The sequence below is a fragment of the Panthera onca genome, chromosome F1 (assembly GCF_046562875.1).
Source record: "Panthera onca isolate mPanOnc1 chromosome F1, mPanOnc1 haplotype 2, whole genome shotgun sequence".
In the NCBI taxonomy this organism is placed as follows: domain Eukaryota; kingdom Metazoa; phylum Chordata; class Mammalia; order Carnivora; family Felidae; genus Panthera; species Panthera onca.
In genome coordinates, this window is record NC_138355.1 from 57,140,331 (window position 1) to 57,167,436 (window position 27,106).

General features: G+C 41.5%; 1 protein-coding gene across 5 annotated transcripts in view; it reads right to left on the reverse strand.

Moving 5' to 3' along the window:
• Nucleotides 1-27,106, reverse strand: part of ESRRG (estrogen related receptor gamma) — a 625,896-nt gene that overhangs the window by 424,871 nt on the left and 173,919 nt on the right. For all 5 annotated transcript variants that reach the window (XM_060644356.3, XM_060644357.3, XM_060644361.3 and 2 more), the window contains exon 2: nucleotides 14,293-14,384. The gene's annotated coding sequence lies outside the window, so the exon portion shown is untranslated. The remainder of the gene's footprint in view (nucleotides 1-14,292; nucleotides 14,385-27,106) is intronic.

A 27,106-nucleotide genomic window follows, 5' to 3' on the forward strand; every position in this document is an offset into this window, starting at 1 on the left:
TAAACTCCAAAATCAAAATCATAGCCGCAAAGCTTCCCCAAATGTGGAGGCAAAACACACACAGAGACTGTGTCATTAGTTAAGCAAGATTTACCAAAAATCGGGACTTTTTTTTTTTTTTAATCATGTGGGAAAGGATTAGAAAGCAGAACCAGGGTGCCTATTTCTAAACAGTTCTGCATGGGCATTCTGGCCTTCCAAAGCTGGGATTGTGACGAACTGGCCTGCTGACAGAGGCCACAAATCTACTGAGCAAAGGATCAAGGTCTTCTTCCAGGGGTTGCCAGAGAAGAAACAGCTGCAGCACGCGTTTAAGGACAACAGCGGTCCGTCAACGCCCCCCATGTCCTCCCTCACCTCCCTCACCCCTGAGACCTCACGGCTGCCTTCTGCAGGCTACGTCTCTTTCACGCACTACCACCCAGCTGTCCACTGCCAAGGAGGGCCTCTTCAACACCGAATTGGATCGTAGGGCTCAGTGTCAGAAACGGGGGCGTTCCAGAAACGATGCTCACAGCGGTGACTCAGCCACTACTGTGCCACCAGGCAGCGGCCATAATTAATGAATGTAGCAAAAGGTCTACTCAAGGAGCAAAGAAGGTAGACAATGATTTATGTTTACCTAAGGGGAAGATGATTTAGCTTTGCAAGAGCTTTCAGAATGAGGAAGCCCGGAAATATTTCGCTATGGGGTGGTACCTCTCCAGGCCTGAAGAGAAACTCAAAGAATGGGCAAGCAGATCCCGAAACAAAGGGTGGGGGGCATCGGCATCAGAAGATGTGCTCCCTCCTGCCTTTTTCCCTCCACGGCTCTGATTGGAGAGCTGCTGTGATTTCCGTATTTCCGTGACCGCTGCCACGATGGAATCACTTGTCGGCACCCCCGGCATAATCCTGAACGTTGTCAAGGACGATTACCAGACGGTGCTTCACGCAAGTCTCTGTCCTAACACGTGGGCTTCCACTGGTCAACAGGGGAAGCCAAAAGCAGCCCTTGAGAGCAATGGCTTGTTTGCTTCTCAAATTCACGAGGGATGAGGGCATCGGGCTGCCTCTGAGACACAAGGGTCCCGTTCATCTCCACGGAGGGCCCCTGTCCAGCAGGCCCCTCAAGGCAGTACTTTTGTTCCCTCTGGTTCACTCCAGGAGCACAAGAGCTGTCTGTTAGAGCAGATAATAAAATCCAGCCTAGAAGGAAAATCCACATACAAAGCTGCTCTCGAATCCGAGTTTTGTCCACGGGGGAAAGTAAGCCACATCTGATATACAAGTTATCATTTGGGCTCTCCGTAATTAAGACCATTGTTACCATGGCGATCCAGAGTGCCGCAAATAGGCGAAAGGCTACCGTCGTGGCTTTCTTGTTGTTGATATAGTTTGCGGCCCCAGCTTGGGGTTATTTATGGCAGGGCAAAAATGAGACTCGGGCAAACAGGAGAGCAGCACCGGGCAAGGTGAGGAAATCTGAAACTCTATTACGTACCCAAGACACTGTTTTCAGTCGCCCCTCAGTCCCCAGCCTGCCTTATTCAATAGCTAATAAAAGTGCGCTGCCTTCCTTATGTATATTTACATCCAGCAGCTCTTCCCCGGCACATGTCAAAGCTTCCTGATTTTCTTCTCTATCATCTACCACTATCTGGAGGATTATACTCGAGAAGATTTCCAGGTCATCGCAACAGGTCATTTTTCTGAGCCACCTTATCAGGGAATAGGAACCACATGCAGTTCTCATGCAGGGAAACAAAGAATCCACTTGGTTTTGTGATTTAAACAGGATGGAGACACAGCCTTTATTATTGTTGTCATAGAAAACATGTTGAGACCAGCAAGACAGCAGCCCTAGCCCTGAGGACTATTTCAACTTGATACCTCCTAAGGTTATTCTCAAATAAATGAGAACACACCCCTCAGTTTTTGTTCCAGCTTTTTTTTTTTTTTTTAACAGTCTCCCTCTTTTCCTGGTTTGTTCAAAATGGGCCTGCTGTTCTATGTTCGGGATCTCCTTGGGACAAAAGATCCTGAGCCAAGCGAGAGAAAAAGGCCACGCAAACAGCTCCGCACCTTCTCACGCAACCCCGAGACCCCGTGTGCATCTCTGCTAGAAAAAATCAGGGACGAATGGAACAGTGTCTCCCAGCCTTGTCAGACCCAAAGGGGGAGTTCAGGCACTTGGTAAAATACAGAGTGCCAGGCTTCTGCCCGGGAGCAGCTTCGGCAGGTCAGGGCACATTTGGGGAACAGCGAAACAGATGAAATTGGCCAGGTGCTCTGAAGGACGAACTGCACCTTCATAAATGAGTAAAGAATTAAATCCAGAGTCAAAGAATGTTAGGAATTGTTTTCTGACCCGTTCTGCTACACAAACAGCTACTTTGACACAACCAGCTTCCCGCCCAGGAAAACTGAGAGCACCCGTGGAAAATGAGAAGTCCATGCAGGTTCACGTGGTTCCTGCACACCTCGAATCCAAATACCAAGTCGTTTGGTAATGTGTATTCGGCACGGGAGGCAGGGAGAGAAAGCTCTGATGGGCTTTCAATTTTATTTTTCAACTAAAAATATTAGGAGAGAAACTAGCAGTTTAAAACTCAGGTAGGGGCGCCTGGGTGGCTCAGTCTGTTAAGCCTTTGACTCTTGCTTTCGGCTCAAGTCATGATCCCATGGTTGTGGGATCGAGCCCCGCGTCAGTCTCTGCGCTGAGCATGGAGTCTGCTTAAGATTCTCTCTCCCTCTCCCTCTGCCCCTCCCCTACTCAGGCTCTCTCTTTCTAAAAAAAAAAATAAATAAATAAAAAATAATAAAACTCAGGTAAATGAATTAGCCCCATTTCGGGGGGCAGGGGAGTTGAGCAGACACTACATTTGCAGCAATAGTTCAGAGATACAAAACAACAAAAAGGATAATGTTTCAGTTAATGCCAGGGACAGTAGCTCAAGATGTTGAAAGAAGCATATGATATTTCCCCTGGGGGACCTGAAGGTAGCAGCGTAGGTGACAAAAAAGCCTGGAAGACAGAGGTAGAGAAGGGAGCTTTCATCTGGTCAAATGAGTCGCCAGTGCGCAGGCGGAATGCTGAATGCAGCATGCTGTCACGCAGCCGGCTCCCCCTTGCAAGAAGAATGGCTCAACACGGCCCCAATTACTATATTTCATGGACACTCTGTCTCACTGGAATACAACTTGTTGGGGGATTAGTGTCTAGAGAGAAATTCTCAAATAAGCTTTTACTAAAAGACCAGGCACCTAGCTGTGGCAACTGCTTCTTTTTAATTCCGAAAGCAATCCAAGCCATCACCCAATAGTTCTGCCCTCTGATAACTGAGTAAAATCTAATACTGTTCCTGAAATTTTATAGACATTCCTCTCTTTCTAAGGACATGAATAGTATATATACACTGTTCAAAGCCTCGATTTTTCTCTTTTGTAGCAAAATGGCAAGAGCCTATGGGAGAGCGGAGCCTGGGGCAATGTTCCTTTTTGCTTAGAAGCCACCTGCTAATCACCTGCAAATAATAACAGACTACAAGGGAGGCGGCCCAGAGATGGCCCCTCACCACCATGAAGGGCAGGGGTTAAGTAGAAACAAAGAGAGGGAGGCTTTCTTGGCCTGAGGGGACTCTGCAAAGTGACCAGTGAGAGCCTCCCCCAGGATGGATTCAAGGGGCAGAGGAGCAGCAGTTAAAGATCAGAGGCAACTTGAAATGGGCCAACGAGCTAGACTTCTGAAGTAGAAAGAAAAAAATAACACCTCCAAAAAGGTAACACAATCTCAGGGCCAGCAGTATCTTGGAAAGTAACTTGCTCTGCCTCTAGGCTGAGAGGTTGAGCCAGATGGATATGGCACGTAATGAGCCCCTCTCATCAAGCTGCTTTCAGAAATAATGGCGCCCTTTCTATCCACCGCAAAATGGCGCCCTTTCAGTGCCACACCAGACAATGGCACAAGGAAATGGAATTACCAGGTAATTAAGGAGAACACTAGCTTCAAACAGGACACGGCAAAATCTGACTATTCTTTAACCCAAGTGAAACTAACACAGACAATTCAAAGGGCATTAAAGGCTTAGAAAAACTGTAACTGAGAAGTCGTTAAGGGAAAAGAGTTTAATCCAGTTCCAATCTTTAACTGAGAAAGAATTCAGGCATGTAAGGGATTTTGATGGAATAAGTATGAATAATTATTTTCCAACTACTGAAAAGTCAAGGAGACAAAAAGGGCCCAAACTAGTCTAGCTGAAAAAAAAAAAAAAAAAAGACAGTCTTGAACATGAGGGATGGGTGCCTAATGGTAGCTGTGGAATCCCTTTCTTTGGATTGTAATGAACTATAGAATAGATATCCATTGATCTCATAGCATTGAGGGCTCTCCCTGCATGAAAATTGTTGAACGGCTTTGAATTAAGACTTCACTGGCTCTTCCTTCATCATTACATCATCCCCAGTGCCCCATGGAGCCAAACTCCCCTTCGTCTCCCATCCAGCTCTTGTTTCTTTCACCCAGACGATGTCTCATTTTGTTCTGCCCCCTCTCATTCATCCCCCTCCTCCAATTGACAGCACGGGAAGGGGGAAAATGGGCATTTCTCCAACCTACTTCTCAATATTTACTATCATGTTTAATTCATGGCACCCATCTTCATTACCCTCTTCATGTCAAGGCTGCCAGGGCCCAGTTGAAGCATTCCCTCTCCCTCCTGTCTTGTCTCCATGTTCTTGGACATTTTTGTTGACTTTGTAGTGCAAATGGATGACTCCTCCATCTACCCTTTCCTTTGCTGCTTGACTCTACCAGCCTTGACACCACTGCTCAGCCCCCATTTTTACCTACAACTTAAAATACTGATCTCCTATGAAAACAACCCCCAGATACCCATCAGTTAATGAATGGAAAAACAACAGTGATATAGGCATACAATTGAATGTGATTCAGCCTTACAAAGGGGTATGATTCTGACATGGGCTACAACATGGACTTTGAACACATTATGCTGAATGAGTAAAACAGAGTCAAAAGGACAAATATGTATGACTCTACTTATGGGGTCACCTTGAGTAATCAAATTCACAGAGTCAGAAATTAGCATGGTGGATGCTAGAGGCTGGAAGGAGCAGGGAATGAGGAATCACTGTTTCTGTTTGAGAGGATGAAAATTTTCTAGAAATGGGTCATGGTGAGGATGGATGCCTTCAAAACAGTATGTCTGCTGTATTCAATGCCACTGAAATGCACATTCAGTGATGGTTAAGCTATTAGCAGAAACCCAACCACTGGTCTCCCCAATCTGTTTAGGACTGTTCAAGTCACACTTAGATCAAGCCTCACTGTACTTAGTTTCAGAAAAAGTATGGCAGGCTTTGTCAACAACTGGCGGTGAAATTTAAAAATTTATCTCCCTTCCTCCCGTCCCTCTTTCCTTCCTTCCTTCATTCAAGAGATATTTACCTGGCAGCTACTCTGTGACCAGTAAAGTACTAGAAGATGGGACGGAATAGAATATCTAATCTAGAAAAGCAACAGTCAAGAAGCAACTATATGTCCCATGTAAGTTAAGAAATAGGAGACAAATGCTTGGGAACATGCGATGCTTCCCAAGATGGGCTGGGGGTGGCGGGGGGGGGGGGGTGGCGGGGAGGGGCTTTAAATAAATGTCTTTAGGCAGAGCCCTGGAATTTGAATAGAAGTTAGATGAATAACAAAGAGTGTATAGAAGAACATTCCAGACAGAGAACTGCAGTATGAATGAGAAAGAAAGAACATAACAGTGTAGGGGCTGTAAAGCTGTTTGGCTTGGCCGGGGTGGAGACAGAGGAGAGAGACAAGCCATGAGGCCTGCCCAGAGATGACATTAAGCACCTCAGACATTGAACCAGACCTCCCTAGTCCCTTCCTGGTGTAAGATGCTATTCAACTGTTAAAGATGCTTAGTGTGATCCCTTTCCAAGCATAACCATATTGCCTGTTAGGCCATCATCCTCCCTGGGTCCTCACAGAAAATGTGACTGATTTTCCCCACCCCAGAACACCTCTCACCCCTGCCCATACCATGTCACTCTTACCTCACCGCAATTATTAGGCCCCTCATGGCTTCATTGGATCTCTCTCCTGTCTAGGTCCATCATTGTCCTCACTTCACAGACATTCAGCCAAGTTTATTATGTAATCTTCCTCTGACTCACATCCCCTCTGAAGAACCTTTCTCTGACTCACTTCTCCCTCTTCACAAATACCCTTCTTCTTCTCCTGCTGCTTTAATCTCTCTTCTTACACTTTCCTTCTGATTCAGATGTACTCAGGTCTCTTTTGCATCGTATTGCTCTTTGGCCACCCAATGCTAGGGAACGTGTGAATGTGGTTCATTTCCAATTTTCTGTCTAACTTCCTCTGGGCCCTCCACCACGAGTACAAGGTAGTCCATTTATTCATGCCCTGTGCTTTCCTAGGCTCCCTTCCTTCTGAGGTTTATTCAGAATTATGCTCTCCTCAAGCTCCTATCCCATTATGTTAAGGAAATGGCTTTATATTCTGATGATCCTGTGAGTACCTTCATCCCTCACCTTCTCTTGCCTCTGCTGTCCATGGATTTGTTTCTACAAATGGACTTGGTCTACTAGCCTTTTTTCCTGGAAAATGAGACTTCTCTGCACTAAAGGAGAACATGACCAAGAAGTAGAACATGGTTTTTTCCCTTCTAGAAATTTCAACCTAGCTAGGAACATGATCATTATTATATACTTTGGTGTTTTAGGATGAATACATAACTAGAACATATGTTATATGTCACTAGATATAACATCATAATATGTATCATTGTATATCACTATAAAATATCACTGTTACACTTTGTTGCCTTAGGATAAGACTTAAATGGTACCAGGGCACATTTCAACATCTAGGTTTCTTCTAGCTGATGAATTCAAGGAAGGCTGCAGCAAAGAGATGATGTATAAGCTGGACTTGAAGGATGAAGGATTCCAGTAGGCCTGACAAAGATTTGTGAGGGGTCCCAGACAGAAGGCAGTGCAAGTCTGAAGCATGCCAGTTTGAACACATGAGGTCCCATAGTGGTTACACATTTTAAAGTGAAGAGTAGAGAAACACAACGGTATGTGGAAACTAGAAGTACATGATGAGATAATGCCATGGAGATTTCACTGCCAAGTTAGTCAGAAAGGACCTCATTGTAGATAATGGGATATTATCCCGGAGTGGCCCACAGTGAGACTTGAAAGTTGAAAGGCTGAAGGTCAAGTTTAGTTAGCAGGCACCTGTCATCACCTGGCCCCCAAGTAACTGGAGAAAGGCAAACAGGTATTAAAGATGATGTGCAAATTCCTTCTAATCCTCAAACACAGATCCCTGTCCCTCTTTGTCCCATCCTAACCTTGTAGGTGGAGGTGTTTCTTACCTTTCCTGACTTATGATTTAGTTTCTTCAATCCTACATTCAGAGGTTTCATTTTCTTCAACTTAAAATTACTTTTTCTGACCATAAAAATAATACTGACTCTTTGTGGAGATTTTGAAAATTTCAGAAAAATAGCTTTCCCCAATATTAAAAATGCTTTCCCTTGTCCCATCCCACAAAAGCACATGGCCCTTCTTTCCTTGTCCTGTAAAACATCCTGACATCCTAAAAGTTTCCAAGTCTCCTTAACTTGCCATTTCCCTCAGCTTGAAACCCCACCTACAGGAAGCCCAGCTGCACCTCCTCTCTCCCCTGCACCCAACTGACTCAAGTACCCTCCTTGGGGTTCTCATAGCTCTGGGAGTCCCCCTTAGTTAGAGCTCTGATCAAATGCAATCAAAATACCCACACTTGCAGCCATGTTCCCCAATAGTCTATGAGTTATGAGGATCAAGAATTATGTTGAAAAAATAGATGAAAGATTTAGAATAAAATTAATATTGTTTTTCTTTCTTTTGAGGGGGAATGATCAACCTAAGGAAGACAGAAAATGAAGCCACAAAAAAAATTAAAAAAAAAAAAAAACATATTCAAGCATTTCTCCTTAATGACAATCAAAAGCAAAATGAAAAGGTAAAAATAAAATGGGAAAGATTTTCATAACACATTGAAGAGAAAAGGGGTTAATAGTCTTGGTGTGGAAGAAGTTTCAACAAATAAGGGCAATGATGACTATTTCAACAGAAAAAATTAGCAAGAGATTATGAAGATGTAAATTCACTAAAAAAGATACAAATGACCAATAAAATTAAGATGCTCAGCTTCATTAATAATTTTTAAAGTGCTAATTGAAATAATTATAAGATACCACTTTCCAATAATAAACGGGCAAAAAATTTGAGTCTGATATAAACATGGCTGACTAGGAACTGGGTGTTCATACAAGGTTGGTACAAGAGTTATTTTATATAATTTTTAAGCTATCGACTGACAGTTTAATGTAAAATTGAAAATGGAGATCCACTCTGGCTCAGCAATCCTACTCTATATATCTCTCCTATGGAAATAGGACCACAAGAAAAAAAAGTAGATACCATCACGGAAATAGCACCAAAAAAGGGCTGCCTATCAATAAGGGAATAGACAAATATTATGATATGGCCATTTAAGAGGATACTAAATATTCACTCACCTGAAAAGATGTATACATGCTCAATAAGTAAATTGCAGGCTGAGGGTATGTGGGAAGTTGCATTTTTTTTAGCTGGAAACAAGACTAGTTAGATAGATATCTCTATAACCATTGGAATATGTAGAAAAAGCTATTAATAAACTGTGAATAGTGACTGCTTCTGGGTGTGAGTGGTAAAGGAAGATTATGCTTCAAACACCAAATTTCTCGGTTTTCCCCCAACAAAATGTTTTTTTTAACTTTGCCATATGTATCTTTATCTTCAGCACTTAGCATTCCTCATGGTAGATGCTCAGTAAATGTTGGTCAAAAAGAAATCCTTTCCAGACTATCATGAATTCTTAGAAATCTACCACTTTCAACCATTTGCAGACCTAGTGTGATCATACTTCACTGTTCCCTTGTTATTTTGCTTTCCTGGCCTAATTATTAATAGCACCCCCTTCACATTCAAAGTGACTCAGTTGGGATGAGAAATTATATGGTTACCATTACAAAACTGCACAGAAGCCCTCGGTGTTGTTAATTAGCAACTCCTTCCCCAAACTCTTCCCTCCGTATCTTCAGGACACTGTGCTTGATGCTCCCCTGTATTTCTCTTCCCTTTCCAACGGCTCATTCTCTCATCCATGATTCCTTTCTTGCGTTTCTTCCTAAAGCTTACCTTTCCCAAAAGCTCTTCTTTCTATGCTCGATCCCTGTGATGATGAATATTCTCTCACATCCACGTGCAGGGGTTTTCTCGAGTTTGGGCTTGTGCTCCCCTCGAAGCTGATTTGCTAGGGGATCCTTCCCACTTAGATTCCTCACACCCCAAATCTTAATTGTCTACAACTGAAGGAGTGCCTCTCCCCCTCCTAAATGTTGCTACTATGAGGCCAGGTGGGGGATCACCGTGGGTTGTCATTTCTGCACGGAACAGCAGCAGAGCAGAGTGAACTTCTAGGTGGAACTAATTCCTTGCATTCAAATCATACTCCTTTACTTGGCCAGACTTCTGAACTTTTTTGCACTCACCTTCCCCATTTTAACATGGGAGAATAGCAACTACTCGATGGGGCTACTTTCAGGATTAAATGATATATTATATTTAAAGCCCTTAAAAAGTATGGGGCACATACCAATAATTATAGAATTATAAGCTATTATTCTATTTTCAAATTTTCTATAGAGAACATGGATTAGAATAATAATAAAACGTATTAAAAATGGTCAATGGCTCCCAATGATTTCTAAAAGACTGTGAACTGTTTGCCTAACGTAATGCTCTGCCCTTCAATAATAAAAGGAAACCATTCTCTTCCTGTAACCCTGCTCTCTGGCATTTTTCCTCTCACACCTCCCAGCTTTTTAGCCCTGCTCCCACCCTCCACTCTCCATTTTGTCTGTTTTGTCTTTTAATAATTGGCTCCCAAATGAAAAAAAAAGCCCCCATTTTTAGCATTCGCCAATTTCTGTGGAATAAATATTCTTCCCATGGCTGATGTCAAGGTACCAACATAGCATCATGGAACGTGCTGCTGGGAAGAGATGTGCAGCACATCACAGACGGTATTTCCACCTCCCAATATGATGGACACATCTCAAGAGCACAGATAATTGCGATGCATGGGGAGGGATATAATTAGGAAGTGATAAGTTTTCAGCATTCATTACTTTTGTTTTTAATATAAGTGATTTATTGTAAGTTCATATAATTTAATTTTTAATGATATATTGTAAAAGCTGGCTTATGAAATTTCTAGAAATTTAACTACTGGCCCTCTGGGTATGAGCAAGCTCCCACACAGCGTACCAAGCCCCTGCCTCAAACATTCTCCCTTCCACTCCAGCTTTTCCTTCCTCCTGAATTGGCTTCCTTGCTCTCCTCTGCTCACCCCTGGCCTACCCACTTTACAATGCAGGATTACAGCACCCCACTTGTCCATCCTTACTTACCCAGCGCTGTAAGCAGTTGTTGAAGAATAGGATACATTTAGCATTTACGTATATATATTTCTTATCCTTTACACTGATTATTTTGTGTCTCACCTTTTCTCCTACCTCCAAGTTAGATCATTTTGGTTTCATACCAACGGTTACCGACTGAGGAAAACAAGAGGGACTGCATATTTGAGAATCATCTGAGAACCTGAAGGCTTCTCAAGCTTCACCGTTTCCTGCCTAATTGATGCTGATATTTCTTTTCCAATATCTACCTCACTTGGTTTTAGAAAACTATTATTTGCATGTTATAAATCTCAGCATAATGGAGGTCTAGAACATAGTAAGCATTCAGTAATTACCTGCATATTGAAGAGATCTGAAATTTCAGTAGAAAAGTTAAAATTCTAATAACTTCGTAATTAGCTAAAAATGTGGATTGGATTCCTTGTCAAGGTAGTTTGGCTTCTTACAGTGAAGTCAAAGAAACAACAATATAGTCTTGGTAGTTGTATTAAGGCATCGTAGTGAGAAACAGGTTAACAAGTGAGGGTATTCTTTTTATAAAAGCAATGAAATAAATGTCTTCCACCAGGGGCAGAAGGCACGAGCACATTACCACTTAGAGGATAAAGTCGTTGACACCTTTATTAATGTGAAAATGACTTGTTTAGAAATTCCTGCTGTCACATTCCTGGACACCTTGAGGACATGTAGACACACACACACACACACACACACACACACACACACACACACACATAAATATATATGGCTTGATCATACACTCACTGTGAAACATTTTTAAACCCCAAATGTGATGGGTATGAGCTAATTTCATGAGAGATAATATTTAGGGAGCAAATTGTTTTTCTCCTACTTACTTTGAAATAATATCATAATTGTCTCTCACAGACATACCTCAACAAAAAGAGAGAGCGAGAGCAAGAGAGAGAGAGAGAGAGAGAGAGAGAGAGAGAAAGGTTAATGGACTTCATGTTCCCATGGAAATTCTGGATTACATTAGAATAGTCAAAGATAAGCACCAGTGGTAAGGCATGAAACCTAGATTTCAGAATCAGAATTGCCACATCACATCCTTTCTGAAATTAGAGCAGGGATTTCAGATTATCATTTGTTCACGTCATTTGCATTCCCTGGGCACATATCCAGTAGCAGAAGTTTCCCGAGACGCATTCTCAAGCCACACTAGAGCAGCCACCCTGAAGATAAGGCACACTAGCAAACCCAGGGACTGTATGAGTGCGTCTTCCTCTTTTAATTGGTATTTATATTTGCCCCAAGAAACAAGACTATTTTTCAGGCAGTCTGTTCAGTGAAGAAAAAACTCAAAATTTTGGCCTCACTAAGCTTTCTGCTAATCCTCGGTCATAAATAAATAGCATTGACAAAGACATTACAGATGGAAACAATAAAAATAGTCAGGAAGGGCAGGAAAAAGATTGCCAGGATATTCTGTCTCAGTTTGCAAAAAAAGGTATTAAAATCCCAACAAGACAAAAATAGCCTTGAACAATGACTTTTTTTTTAAGGGAGGGGGAAATTGCTCCCGACTTCCTAAGATGAGTGTCTTAAAGGTTTCATTGATTAGTTGATAAGTTCGCTGGTGAATGATTAGTCGATGAGGCAGAAAGGTTTGAATTAGTTACTAGAGCTCTGCCTCCCGTGAATAAAATAGGGGGAGTGTTCTCTCTCCCACCCTCTGTGACAGATGATATCTGTTTTCTCCTGTGAGTTTGAATTTAAGAGCCACTGAAGCTCAGCAACAGTATATTCTGGCTCAAATGAGCTGAAAATTGCATTCAATTTGAATTTCAAAAATGGAGGGGAAGAAGGGGGGAAAAAAACCCTAACACTCACCAAGTCTCCACACTTTTCAACTACTTCCTGCTGCTTAGCTACATTCCGCCAGGCTGAGGACCTGAAACCAGGATGCACGCAGGGAAAGAGCATCGCTGGATTCCTGCCCAGTCTGAGTTTAAAAATAAACTTTTAATAGTCAGGATCAAAGCAAACCTCACTTTTACGCACATGCATAATGCAGAATGCGACCCACCGAAGAAATAGATTTATCTTCTCCAAACTAAAAATTGGCCTGCTCTTTTTTTTTTTTCTTATGTACTTTGGAGGTGATAAAGGTGAAGGTGTTTTCCCTGGGAAACTCTAGAAAAGCAAATTTTTTTTCTAAATTAAAATTAATTCCTATTCAGCTCACTAAGACCCTCATTCCTTGTTGCTTGATTTTTCTCCCGTCACCTGCCTCACATGACAAAGCAGATGTGTTCTTGAAAAGTTGAGTGAGTGGACATTGATTTTGTTCAAATCAAATCATATTTCAAATGCTCTGAGGTGGTTATTTAAAGGAATCTTGTGATAAATTATTTTATAAAGCCAAGTTATTTATAGAGTGCAAATAAGTGTCCCTTCATGCAAAGGCATAGGAAGCATGAATTTGCAGCACATTCTGGTTTCTTAAGGTAGGGCATCAGTTTATAAGAAGCACAGATTTAAGTATCACCAATAATTAAAACTAAACTGATGTTACACAAAACACAGATGATATCCCAGAATCATATAACTGAATGACTTTTGGCCAGAACTCCATTTTACGATAGTTTGAGCTAAGGGAGCAGACAGAACACCAAACTCATTTCAATCCACTCACACATGGAAACATATTCTCCCATTGCCTAAATTATTCTCAATTTGCAAATTAAGCAACTTGGGTGCCATGAAAAAGGTAATTCGACTTCTAAAGTGCCATTTTCCACATTGAAGCAGAAATCTGCTGAATGCTGTTCAGAAAATCTGACTCACTGCTGAGGGGTCAGCACCGAGCAGGGCGGAGAGGCATCATCGTCAGCTAGTGTGCACGAATTTCTCGCACACCCACTCTGCACCAGACCCTGCAGCAGGTACTGGGGGTGACAAATAAATTACTGATACTGCCTCAGAAGAGCTAACTGCTTAGGGCAGTGGTTTGTCACCTTTCCTGAGTTGTAAGCCCATTTGAGGGTCAGAGGGAAGCAGGAACTATTTCCACAAAAAGGACCTCTCCACATTCGGATCCTGTCGGGCAGTCATTACAACGGGGCTCCAAATTCAAGAGACGAGCCTGGGTCCAGTCGACCAACTGAGTAACGATGGTGGCCAAGAACAGCAGGATGATTTTCTTTCAAAAGTGAAGTAAAGACTTAATATCTAGGTATACTCGGGAAGAACTAGGTATTCGATTGGTAAGAGACGGGATACCAAGTCCTTTTAATAAGTTCACAGAAGACAGGATTAGGAAGAGGCTTCCAACCTTAAGCAAGGGACAAGACAGCAAGAAAAATAATACTTTGTTTCTTCCGCATCCCCAAAAGACAAGAATTAAGAAACAGTCTGGCTCTGACAGCTAAGTTTCATGGTCAGTATGGTGAATCAATAAAAACAAGGGCAAAACCTCTGAAAAGGAACCCCACGATCACTGTAACATACATTCAGTAGAACCCAACTTATCAGAATATCCCATAAAATAAAACACTTTAAAAGCGTGAACAATGGTGTTTTTGCGTTTTAGAAGACAGAACAAGAAAAAACATGGGAGCCTCTTCATGTATGTTGCTAATGAGATCCATGCCAGGACCGCAGTGAATCAAAGGTATCAAGAGGCCACTTAACCCTATAATGTGTATCACCTGGCATTATGTTATATAGGTTTTTAAATGAACATTAATATCTCCTACTCTTGTAGGGGACAGCTTACCTTTCAAACTGCAACAATGTTAGCGTAGGATTTTTTCCTTACATCTTCATAATTTAATATTGTTTCATTGATGAGCCAGTAAATTGTCAGCTCTATTCATTTACGTGACGTGAGCAAGGATCCAACCCAAAAAAGGAAAAAAAAAAAAAAAGTGAGGTCAATTTCCTTGGCCGCTGCATTTAATAAAATCTCCCAGGCAATAGAGTTAAGCACACATTAATAGCTATGGCTTCGCACGCTCTGCCTTGAACAAGTCTTTGATTTTCCTATATATGTACTCAGGGCCATATTAATGCTCAAACGAGGTACAGTCCTCATTTCTTATTTCAAGTTTTCTTCTTTCTCAGCTTTATCAGATTTATTAATCTTCTGTTCCTCTCTTATTTATAGTGAATGCTCTAGTTAGGGTTTCAAAGCAGTTTCCATGATAACTCCCATTTATAACTTTCAGAAAAAAATTCTATCACAGGGACCAAAGGATTTCCTACTTATTTCACATCCAGCTCAAAATATGTGACTTTCTCCAAATATGAGGGTTTTGTCTCTTATTTCTCTGATCCTCAGAAAAGAGAAAAGGGAGCAGGTTAGAGAAACACAAGTTTCCTCATTGGAAAAAGACTTCAAGTTTCCCTTTTAAAAAACTGCACAGTGGGTTTTAGCTAGACATGCACTTCAAAATGCTGTTTTAGGTAGAATGTTGATCAGGAGAAGTTGTTAGGTGGAACCACATGAAACTATCAATATTCTACCAATCTTGATGTACAGACATGACAATTCCATGTGACCTGACTGAACACCTCTCCCATCTAAAAAAAAAAAAAAAACACCCTTTCATCTAGAAGAAAACTCTCCAGAGCAAAAGGTGACCCCTTGGAAACCCAGGGGAATTCTTCTGTGGACTTGCAACCCAGGGAGAGGAGAAGCAGAAGACGAGAAGGGTGTGACCGATGGGCAACTGAAAGGCCTCTAACAATTTGTTGGATCCAGGATCCAGTGGTCCATTAAGGAAAAGATGCGGAAAACTCATTGATCAGGTGGTACCAGGCCATCTTCTGTTGCACCCCTTGAGGCACGAATGCGGTAACTGTAGACTTTGGGGAACGAACGCTTCAAAGAGATGCCTGTATTTTGATCAGAAGATTCTCAGAGGAGCGCTAAATCACTTCCACTTAAGACACCTCCACACCCACAGCTTTTGCCCTTTTCTTTACAGAATGAGGTTAAAAATAAAATGCTCGACAATGAAGCAAGTTGAAGTTTCAATTCTAGCTTCACCTCAATACCCTGGACTACAAAAAGCAACCGGAATCAAACTTGGATCATTGGCTTTAATGCTGAAGAGGACAACTTGACTACTGGGAGACAAAGGGGGTAATTTGTAAATAAAGTCTTGCAGACAAGGAGAGCTGAAGATCTGCTAAGCCCAGACACCGAGGAGGTTTCCTGCGTGCACTGGAATTTGACAGGGTCCAGAATCGGGGAGGAAAGGTGCTTTGCAAATAAGAACAGAAAATGTTTCCAGTATACTCAATGAATGGGAAAGAAGCAAGACGACTCCGATGTGAGAATTCAACCCTATTTATTTCCGGGGACTGCGAACACAGAAGGCCTGTTAAAATGTTGTAATTTGTTTAAGTCTAAGGAAAAATGAGGCGAGAACCCATCCAACTAACACTACAGGGTAAGAAGCCTGAGGGGAACTAACGTAGGTTGTTAGTTTTTTGTTATTGTTTTGTTTTGTTTTGTTTTTAAAGCTTACAATTCAAGAAGTGCGGGCAAACCTTGGAGACACTGCAGGTGGGTTCCAAACCGTGAAAATAAAGCAAGACTTGAAATGGAGCAAGTCGAATGAATTTTTTCGTTTCCCGGTGCATATAAAAGTTATGTTTACACTATATGTAGTCTATTAAGGGCACAATAGCATTATGTCTCAAAAACAATGCCCATGCCCTATTTTAAAAATACTTCATTGCTAAAAATGCTAACCATCATCTCAGCTTTTAGTGACACGTAATTTCTTTGTGGTAGAGGGTCTTGACTCAATGTTGATGGCTGCTGACTGATCAGGGTGGTGGTTGCTGAAGGCTTGGGTGGCTCTGACAATTGCTTAAACTAAGACCATGAAGTCTGCCTCATCAAGTGACTCTTGCCTCGCAAACGATTTCGCTGTAGCACCTGACGCTGTTCGGTAGCATTTTACCCATAGTAGAACTTCTTTCAAAATAGGAGTCAATCCTCCCAAACCCTGCCACGCTTTATTTACCAACTAAGCTTATGTAATTTTTTAAGTCCTTTGCTGTCATTTCAACAATCTTAATAGCATCTACAGCATCTTCACCAGGAGTAGGTTCCATCTCAAGAAACCACCTTCTTTGCTCAGACACTCATCATCCATTAACGTTTTATCACGAGATTGCACAATTCAGTTATATCTACAGGCTCCACTTCTAATTCTCTTGCTATTTCTACCACATCTGTGTTTACTTCCTCCCCTGAAGTCTTGAACTCCTCAAAGTCATCCATGAAGGCTGGAATCACCTTCTTCCAAATATGTGTTAATGTTGATGTTTTGACCTTTTCCCATGAATCACACATGTTCTTAATGGCATCTAGAATGGTGAATCTGTTCCAGAAGGTTTCAATTTATTTTGCCAGATCAATCAGAGGAATCATTATCTATGGCAGCTATAGCCTTAGCAAATGTATTTCTTAAATGATAACAATTGAAAGTCAAAATTACTCCCTTGATCTATGGGCTGCAGAATGGATGTTGTGATAGCCGGCATGAAAACAACATTGATCTTGTACATCTCCATCAGAGCTCTTGGGTGACCAGGTGCATTGTCAATAAGCAGTCATATTTTGAAGTGAATCTTCTTTTCTGAGCAGGTCACAACAGTGGGCTTAAAATATTCAGTAAACCAGGCTGTAAAAAGATAGGCTCTCATCCAGGCTTTACTATTCCATTTATAGAGCAGAGGCAAACTAGACTAACATATTTTTTTTTAAATTACATTATCCCTAGTGTTTTTTTTAAATATATGAAATTTATTGTCAAATTGGTTTCCATACAACACCCAGTGCTCATCCCAAAAGATAGACTAACATAATTCTTAAGGGCCCTAGAACGTTCTGAGTGGTAAATGAGCACTGGCTTCAACTTCAAGTCACCAGCTTCTTCAGCCCCTAATAGGAGAGTCAGCCTGTCCTTTGGAGCTTTGAAGCCAGGCACTGACTTCTCCTCTCCAGCTATGAAGTCCTAGATGGCATCTTCTTCCAATAGAAGGTTGTTTTGTCTACATGGAAAACCTGTTGTGGAGTGTAGCCACCTTCATGAATTATCTTTTTATTTTATTATTATTATTATTATTATTATTATTATTATTATTATTTTTGGAGAGAGAGAGAGAGAGAGAGAGAGACAGAGCAGGAGCAGGGGCAGGGCAAAGAGAGAGAATGAGAGGGAGACACAGAATAGGAAACAGGCTCCAGGCTCCAAGCTGTCAGCAAAGAACTCGAGGTGGGGATCAAATTCCCAAACCGCGAGATCATGACCTGAGCAGAAGTCGGTGCTCAAATAACTGAGCCACCCAGGCGGCCCACCACCTCCATGAATTATCTTAGTTAGATCTTCCTGATAACTTGCTGCCTCTTCTACATCAGCACCTGCTGCGTCACTTTGCCCTTTGAGGTTATAAACATAGCTTCTCTCCTTAAACCTCATGAACCAACCTCTGCTAGCTTCCTACTCTTCTTCTGCGGCTTCTTCACCTCTCTCAGCCCTCTTAGAATGGGAGACTTAGGATCTTGTTCTGGATGAGGCTTTGGCTTAAGAGAATTTATGTAGCTGGTTTCATCTTCTAGCCAGACGTCTAAAACTTTCTCTATATCAGAGCCGGTATTTCACTTCCTTATCATCCCTGTGTTTACTGGGAGTAGCACCTTTAAGTTTCTTCAGGAACTTTTCCTTTGCATTATAATCTGGCTAACGGTTTGGAGCAAGAGGCTTATTAGCTTTTGACCTATCTCAGCTTTCGACAGGCCTTCCTCACTAAGCTTGATCATTTGTAACTTTTGATGTAAAGTGAGAGATGTGTGACTCTTTCTTTTACTTGAACACTCAGAGGCCATTGTAGGCTTATTGATTGGCCTAATTTCAATTTTGTTGTGTCTCAGAGAATAGGGAGGCCCAAAGTGCGGAAAGAGAGAAGGAGAAAGACGGAGACAGAGAGGGAAAAAGAGGGGAAAAAAGGGAAAGGAGAGAGAGAGAGAGAGAGAGAGAGAGAGAAGGTAAATGGCCAGTGGGTGGAGCAGGAAGAACACACACATTAATTAAGTTCATTGTCTCATACGAGTAGCCTGTGTCCCCCCAAAACAATTACAATAGTAACATCAAAGATCACCGATCACAGATCACCATAAAAATAGAATAATAATAATAAAAATTTTGAAATATTGTGAGAATTCTCCAAATGTGACATAGGGACACTAAATGAGTAAACACTTTGGGAAAATAAATGCCATTAGACTTGCTTGATGCAGGGTTGCCACAAACCTTCAATCCGTAAAGAAACACAGTATCTGCAAGTGTGATAAAGCAAAGTGCAATAAAATACGGTATGTCTTACAAAAGAAGGATTTGAAGGGTCAAAAGTCCTTCAGGTGCTGATTTCATCAGGTAAGAAGTTGCTGTCTGTGTGATGTTGCCAATGGTCATGACCAACATGGCTGTGATTTCAAGTTAACATTTAGAATCTACATCTCGCCAAAGCCCATCGCTGAAATTAATGAAAATTCAAAATAATGTGCACGTTATGATAACGGTTTTTGGAATGAGTTGTCCTTTTGATCCCACGCATAGAGCTTTATCTCTGATCAGAGGCATTCAAGTCAGGATCATGTTATTTGGGATCTCCCATACACACAGGAGGCAGCCCACATCAGGGGGGCAGTGGGATCCTGCTCTCAGAGTCTTGAGGAGGAAGAATTACTACCTTAGTTACTAAACTCCCTTTCAGTTATGCACAGGACACTTAGAAGTTCCTGCAAGCAGAGAAAAGGTGGATGGATGCATCGTGCTTCGATAATCCCTAAAGAATCTGGAGTCTTCTGGGACCAAAGGTACATGAACCAGTTGTCCCACAGGCCACTGGGATCTTGTTATTTCGGAATACTCTGAAGGTGGGGGGAAGGATGAATTAGAATCTAGACCTTTGACCACTCTCCCCCAATTTCACCATCTGCATATTTTTGCTAGAAGACATCTCGGGCTCCACTTTGTATTCTGTGCCATTCAGGGATCCTGAATGAGGGAAGACAGATGGGCACTGGAAGGGTATGGGAATTTGTTACCATTACCTCAATGATCTCTTCTTACTACAAAATGCGATATAAATTTCCCCAGATTACTTCTGTTTTAAATGGTGACAACCAATCCAGGTGGAAGATTTCTTATTCAATACGGTAGGTGATTTACTGAAGAACAGAAAACAAAACTGCTGTAAACCTTTAGAAGTTCAGTTATAGTATGATTGAGAAATTTTTTTGTGGTTAATCTAGAAACTCATCACTAGCTACGTAAATTTTCCTATTTGGGAAATATCCTGAAGTATAAACAACCAGTTTTAAATTTTTTTTAACGTTTCTTTATTTTTGAGACAGAGAGAGCCAGAGCATGAACGGGGGAGGGTCAGAGAGAGAGGGAGATACAGAATCTGAAACGGGCTCCAGGCTCTGAACGGTCAGCACAGAGCCTGACGCGGGGCTCGAACTCACGGACCGTGAGATCACGACCTGAGCCGGAGTCGGACGCTCAACCGACTGAGCCACCCAGGCACCCCTAAACAACCAGTTTTAAAATGTACACAGGGACAGTATTATTGTGTAGACTAGGAACTGCCTCTACCCAATTACGTATTGAGATTGAACAACTTGAATTGACAAAAAAAAAAAAAATAATTGTAGTGCTAAAAACTACCAGATACACTCAAGTGGCTTTTGCATCTTATGAACCTTCTGGGGGCATTGTTGCACATAGATTACAGTGAATAGTGCTATCCCACCATGGTTGCACAGCACGGGGCTAGGGGCGGAAGCATCTGGATTCCCTTACCTATCCCAGAAGATATTTTTTAGAGCAAATCCAGAGAACTGAATTACCAGTATCCCTTCACTCAAAGTCAAAGTCACTGACCCCCAAGGCAATAGGATTTGCACCCCCCATCCTCAGCATCAGCAGCCTCTAGGGTGTTACAATCAGCTCCCTAAAGATGGGGAAAAACCCTCTCTACCTTCAGAGTGAGAAAGATCTATTCTTTGGGTCCCCACATGGCACTAAGAATGCACATTCCGATAAAAAGAGAAGCCATTTAGCACATAATGCTCCTGAAAATGGTAGCACTATGGTAGAACCCAACTATTAACAGCACTGGCATCCTTGGAGAAAACCACATTTTGAATTCCAAAACCATAGGAGTACATCTTACTGCTAGGAGTTACCTGTAATCTATTTACATGCAGACACAAAAGCCTATGTATGCATCATATATTCTCAAAAAGGATGGATAGCATTGGTTTTTAAGAGGGAGAACACAAATAGTTCCTTTAATCCTTCTGAATATAACCTTAGGAGACAGTCGGAGAGAAGACGAACAGAAGAAATTCCTCAACTTTCTATATTCCCTGCCATATGTTGTTTGTGTGGTTCTAAATAGGTTTGATTATTTGAAGCTTTTTTCCACGATTTCAATAAAGGCAATCAGAAGAGATTTTCCTAGGCAGGCATAGGATCTTCAAACGAGCTATTCATTAGTGGGAAGATTTGGAGCAAAGATGGCTTCAGCTCCCCATCCTGACCAAGCTTGCTATAATAAGAGAAAAATGGAAAAATGTAAGCAATGTGATATTTTAAAATGTCCCCTGGAAACGAGAGTAGGTCAGGCACTGATACCACTTTAAGAGTAGGCGATAACCCATCAATTTAGATACAGCTGTTTCAGTGATGGATATGATGGAAAGCTTTCCCCCAGTTAAACTGAGCTCCAACTTAGAATTCCAGATTTAGATCTCCCAGTAGTTTCCACTTTATAGCTAGTCTTCCCAAATTCAATAATATTGGATACCTTAGGATGCAATTTCTGGAGGTGAAAGTTTCTGTAAGTGATGGCAAGATTTAAAAAAAAATAAGTGGCCAGGATCCTCCACTTTAACACCTTGCCAATCATTTTCCTTCCACTCTGAAAATGGAAATATGGAAAGTCTGGAAGGGAAAGGAAAGGGGATAAACAGCAGAAGAGAAGAAGTGATAGACTAAAAGAAAAGAAAAACAACGTGAAGAAAGAAGAAGGTTAACTGTGAGCGAGCACAGAGTCCATTCACTCAAACCCGGAATACGTTAATGAAATCGACTTCCTCTCTGGAAGACGCAAGAACATCATTGCTGGCTAGATGTTGGAGATAAGCCATTCCAAAGCCTGCATTTCATCAGTAAGGAAAGGAAAGAGAGGCCCTGGAACTCAAAGTGACTTACAAAGTCATGACCAGAAGCCAGGTTCATGGTGGACCAGCCCAAGTTCCTACTGACTACCCCTGCCTTAAAGCAGGGATGGTTTTTCCAAGTTGTAGACAACCGCTAATGACTCAACAGTGAAATAAGATGGAAATCTCTTTCTCTTTCTTGGCAGGGAAACACAGGTCAGCTCACAGAATTTGAACTTGCAGGAACAGCTGGAGTTGGCAAGGCCACAGTCCAGCCGACCCAGCTTCCAGGGTAACTTGACCCTCGGAGACAGCATCCTTTGAATTTAAAAGAGCAAGCTCTAAGTGTAACTGTCTGTAGTCCCAACAAACCATCTCTGGTGGGGATTATGACACAACGTTGCTAGTGATTAATCAAGAACTCTTCATTTACATCAGTCAGCTTATAATTAACAGTTCCCCCATCTTTAATAAAATATATAGAATGATATGAAACAGATGGGGGACACCAAGTGGTATTTTAGGCTTAGATAAAGCCTAAGTCCAAATCATATCATCATCCTCTACTGGTGGGTCAAGAAGGAGGCAAAGAAGCAAATGGGGGAGGGAAGAGAGGAGTACAGAGTATTCAAGAAGGGACTGGGGAGAAGGAAGGAGGTATTTGCTCAATCAGTACCTATTTTCAGAATTTCCTTCAAGCTGGCTTGGACCAAGAGCCATCAATTATTTAAAAGATGTAACATGATGCTTCCTTTGTTGAGGCAAATCTGCAAGCAGACCCCGAGAGAAAATAAAAAATGAATTAGGCAGAATGTATTAGTCTGCTTGAAGAAAACAAAGATTTAGCTACTGGGACTAACTCTGTTTTAAAAATAATTCAGTTTTGTCTGTTAAAATCCTCAAACCTTTTTTTTTCTTTCCCTCTCTCCTATTTATTTATTATTTTCTACAGTAGATCACATAAAAAGAGGAATGAATCCTTTCCTAAACTTTCTTTTCAGATTCAGCTTGATGTATTGTCTTCATGTAAATTACAAAGACACTAATCTGAAACACTGTTTACCAAGTAGCATTTTAAATGAAAGATACAAGAAATTGCATCACCCAATTTTTAAAATGACTTTAGACTCCGAACCTCATAAAAAACAGCCGACAGTGTTCTCTGTCTTTGCTGCTATATTTCAGTCCAGTGAATGAAATTCAATTAGTGAGCTTTGTACTTAGGACATTATGATTCTGATGGTTGGTCTGATCAAAACTGGTGTGCCAAGCCCTAGTTCTGTTTTTTTTGGCAGACCACAGCTAAGGAAAAAAAGAAACAAAAAACAACAGGGCAGGTTGGCATGAAGAAAGTTAGTTTTCAGAGCAACTGACTTTTCACCATCATTAAAATATATGGGAGGAGGAGAGCTGTTCCCCAGAACAGTGCATTATTTACTAGGTGAATGGATTAACTTTTTGAGAAACCTCAGTACTTGAGTCTGTCATTACCAGTTTCAGTACTTTCCAAAAATAGCAACCTGCCTCAAACAAACCAGTAACAGACTATAACCAATGCATTACAGATTTAATTCATTTTTAGGTTTTGATCTGCCTCACCTTGTGTTCCAAACAGAAAGTACAGACTGGAATCTTGCTTTGGTCAATTCGGAGGGTTACAAAGGGCATCAGCGACAAGCACCTAATACGAAACCCTGAGCCTCTGCCGTGTAGACTCAGACCACACCATTAGCTCAAGAGGTGCTATGTCTTTAACACTTGAAAAATGCTAACACTTGAAAACAAAACCAAGCACAGTAAAACCACAGGGCCAAAGCCTAGTACATCACAGGCCGTGGTTCCCCATGGGGACCACTGCACTTTGATTCAAGAGTGCCACACCTGCATGGATCAAGCAGAATGGTAAAAATGAGTCAAACTGATCCTTGCATGGCCTGATTCTTTGAAAAAAAGGTAGACAAGGAATCGTGAAGATTTTAGAAGACTATACAGCCATTGGCCTATTAATAACAATTAATTCACCAATTGAGATCTGAGGATCCATTCGAATTTGAGTTGTTGTTTTTAAACATAGACTAGCTCACATCACTTCTTTGCTTCTCTCACAGAGACTGATACCACCACCCAACTCACTGTACAGACAGAAACAAAGGAATCATCCTTGGCATCTCCTTGCTTTCATCACCATTATCCATTCCATCTCCAAATCCTTCCCTCTTTCGGGAAAACATTTACGGGAACGATCATATGAAATTCCAGAAGTGACATCCTACTTCTTGGTACACTCCTCGGAAACTTGCTCTAAAAGCTTTAAATTTTGCCTGAGAGTGACCCAGGATTCAGTACAGATGGGCAGCCTTGACATATTGTGACCTTGGAGCTATTTTTCTCCGACTCAAAAACCATACACCCCAATCTGTTGTTGATATCAACACATCACGTTGACCGTTTTAAATTAAAAAAAAAAATTCTTTGGAAGTGTTTATTTTAATTCAGTTAGTCAATATAGTGTTGTATTAGTTTCAGGTGTACAATATAGTGTGATTCAACAGTTCCACATATCACCCAGACAGTAATGGTTTTTTAAATGATAAAGAGTTCTGGGCACCTGGGTGGCTCGGTCCGTTGGATGTCTGACTCTTGATTTCGGCTCAGGTCATGATCCCAGGGTGGTGAGATCAAGCCCCAAGCCAGTCTCTGTGCTCAGCATGGAATCCGCTTGGGATTCTCTCGCTCTCTCCCTCTGCCCCTCTCCCCTGCTTGCACGTATGCACGCGCTCTCTCTCTCTCAAATAAATAAATAAATAAATAAATAAATAAATAAATAAATAAATTCTAAAGAGATAAAGAATCCATTCTGAAGTGAATCTTCCTTGGGTCGGATACAAAAGGGAAAAGGCACATTGACTACCTGCTCACAAATGGGCCGCGTCAGATGTGTCTCCTCAGAATTGATTCGCAAAATGTAGTGCTAGAGCGGCTTGTTCTAGCCTGTGAGAACTGACTCTGTGTATCTCTTCCCAGATCTACGCTGAGTGACTTCATGTTGGTAGCTTAAAATCAGCCATCATGGAGGTATCTGCACCATGGACATCAGCAGACATTACAAATCAGGTGGGGTTTTTTTCACCCTCCAGAGAGACGGATGACCCCATCACTGACAAGGACTTTAATTTGTTTCCTTCTTACCAAATGAAAAATACTAGAGAGTGTGCTGTATCAGCACCCATCTTTTCCTCCCCGTTTCCTCTAATGGTGGAGACCAGTCAGCAGTTCACCAAACTCATCTTCTCTTGTTCCTGCCACATGGTGAGACCACATTCCCCAGCCGCCCCGGCAGTTAGGTGAGGTCATGTGACTGAGCCTTCCTCCATGCAAACCGAGCTGAAGTGACAGAAGCTTCCCTCCAGGTGGTCCATAAAACCCTCCCCACACAATATTCTGTAGCATTTCCCCTTTCACAGGCTTTTGCAGATGATGTGAGCAACCTTGGATGCCATTTATTAAAATCAGAGAGCAACAGGACAGAAGGAGTTCAGCCTTCAAGTTACCACGTGAAAGAGACTCACCCCAATTAGGAACACCCACTGTGGATTTTAGGGGCTGATGTTTAAACCATTTAATATTTGGTGGTTTGTTTGACACACCGATCACCAATGCCATAACTAAACACTCCGTCTCTTCTTTCAACTGCTGTTTTTCCTCCTTCCAGCTGACACAATAAATCGGGGGATGAAGTCTGGTCAAGATTGAAAAGACAGAAATGGGAGACATGCTATGTTACTGATTTCTCACTTAGAGTTTTTATGTCACTTGACAGTTTTTGGTTCTCTGTGTTGTTCCTTTCAACTGTCATCAGCTAGAACGCTGTTATTCCATATGCTTGTGGTACCGTGGGCAGCTTATTCTTTTGTACTGTAGTGATGTCACCTAAATGAAATGTTGCAATTTAGAATCATTTCCATGCTAGAAATAGATGAAGAATTCAATCCATAGGCCCTACAATTTGTCAAGAAAATTATAAAGACAGTATTGATATTATACAATTAAAATGAGAGCTCTTCACATATTTAATTTCCCCCTGACCTGACTTTCTTCAGTCATTATGGGAAAAAAGTATGAATTCATTATTTGCAAATAGCCTGGATTGCTTAATATATTCTAGAAGGAACTAAGACACCCCCTTGAGTGCACCTGCACATACATACATTCCAGCACATAGATTTTTCCGGCAAGGGCAAAAATAATAATGAAGGTAAAGATAAGCAACTATTCCAAGTTGTTGACCATGTAGCCTCAGTATAGTGGCATTTTAAATGTATTTTTAGTGTATATACTTAGTGTATATATCAACACTCATGATATGAAGAAAGGGAGGGAGTGAAGTAGGGAAATAAAAAGATGGTTTAATCTCTCCGCATTATTTACTACATAAAGCTTCACATGTTTTCCTCCCTATAAACTTGTATAAGGAGTCTATTTGGGGGTGTTTGGGATTGTTGTGTTTTTAAAAATTTAACAATCATAGCTCTGAAGCTTAATCACTTGTATGTGTTACAAGACCAGATGGTTCAAGTGGGTGTTTGTTTACAAGCTCTTTGCATAAGGTTTTTAGCTGTTTTTTAGACCAAAGCTGAATATTTCAACGAACAAAGGAGGCAACGAGGAATTAATGAAAAAACGCTGGATTCATAGGTCCCTGGGCTGCTAGCCTTCACTCTGCCATCACTTTGTGCACTTTTACAAGGATGTATTTAGGGCCCAAGAAACAATAACATATGCTTAATGTGCTTTGAGTTCTTTATGGAACTCTGACAGATTTGGGGGGAGAAAGGTGTCTACCATGAACGCAACGCTGTTCTGGAAGCTGTCGGTGAACCAGCCAGAAAAGAACCAGAGCACCCTGCCTTCCCAATGCCTTCGCCATCTCGGGGCTCTAGATTTTAATGTTTTCTGTTTCTCCTGGCTTCTTGAACTGTGCTATTTTGCCCAGCCACATGGACCTCCTGCTCCTTCCTTCTGAATGCGGATGAAAAAAAGAGAAAGCAAACTTTCTTAGGGACTCCTCTATTCTTGGTTTCCTGTCCATCCCCCACACAGCCACTACCTGCACCCAAGTAAAGGATGCACATTTATTTACTGCAAAGCAAGCCAAATAACACCGAGGGTTCCTTAAGGGAGAATGAAAGTTTTCATCGAAGCACACACTTTTATGGCTTTGTAAAGATGAGTGTGTATTTCTTGGTTTTCTGGATGAGGAAATCCCCTGCTCCTGGCTCACCACCTACTCTGGCACTTCCCTTCTTTCAGTGGAAAGAAGGCAGGCAATGCTCGCTTC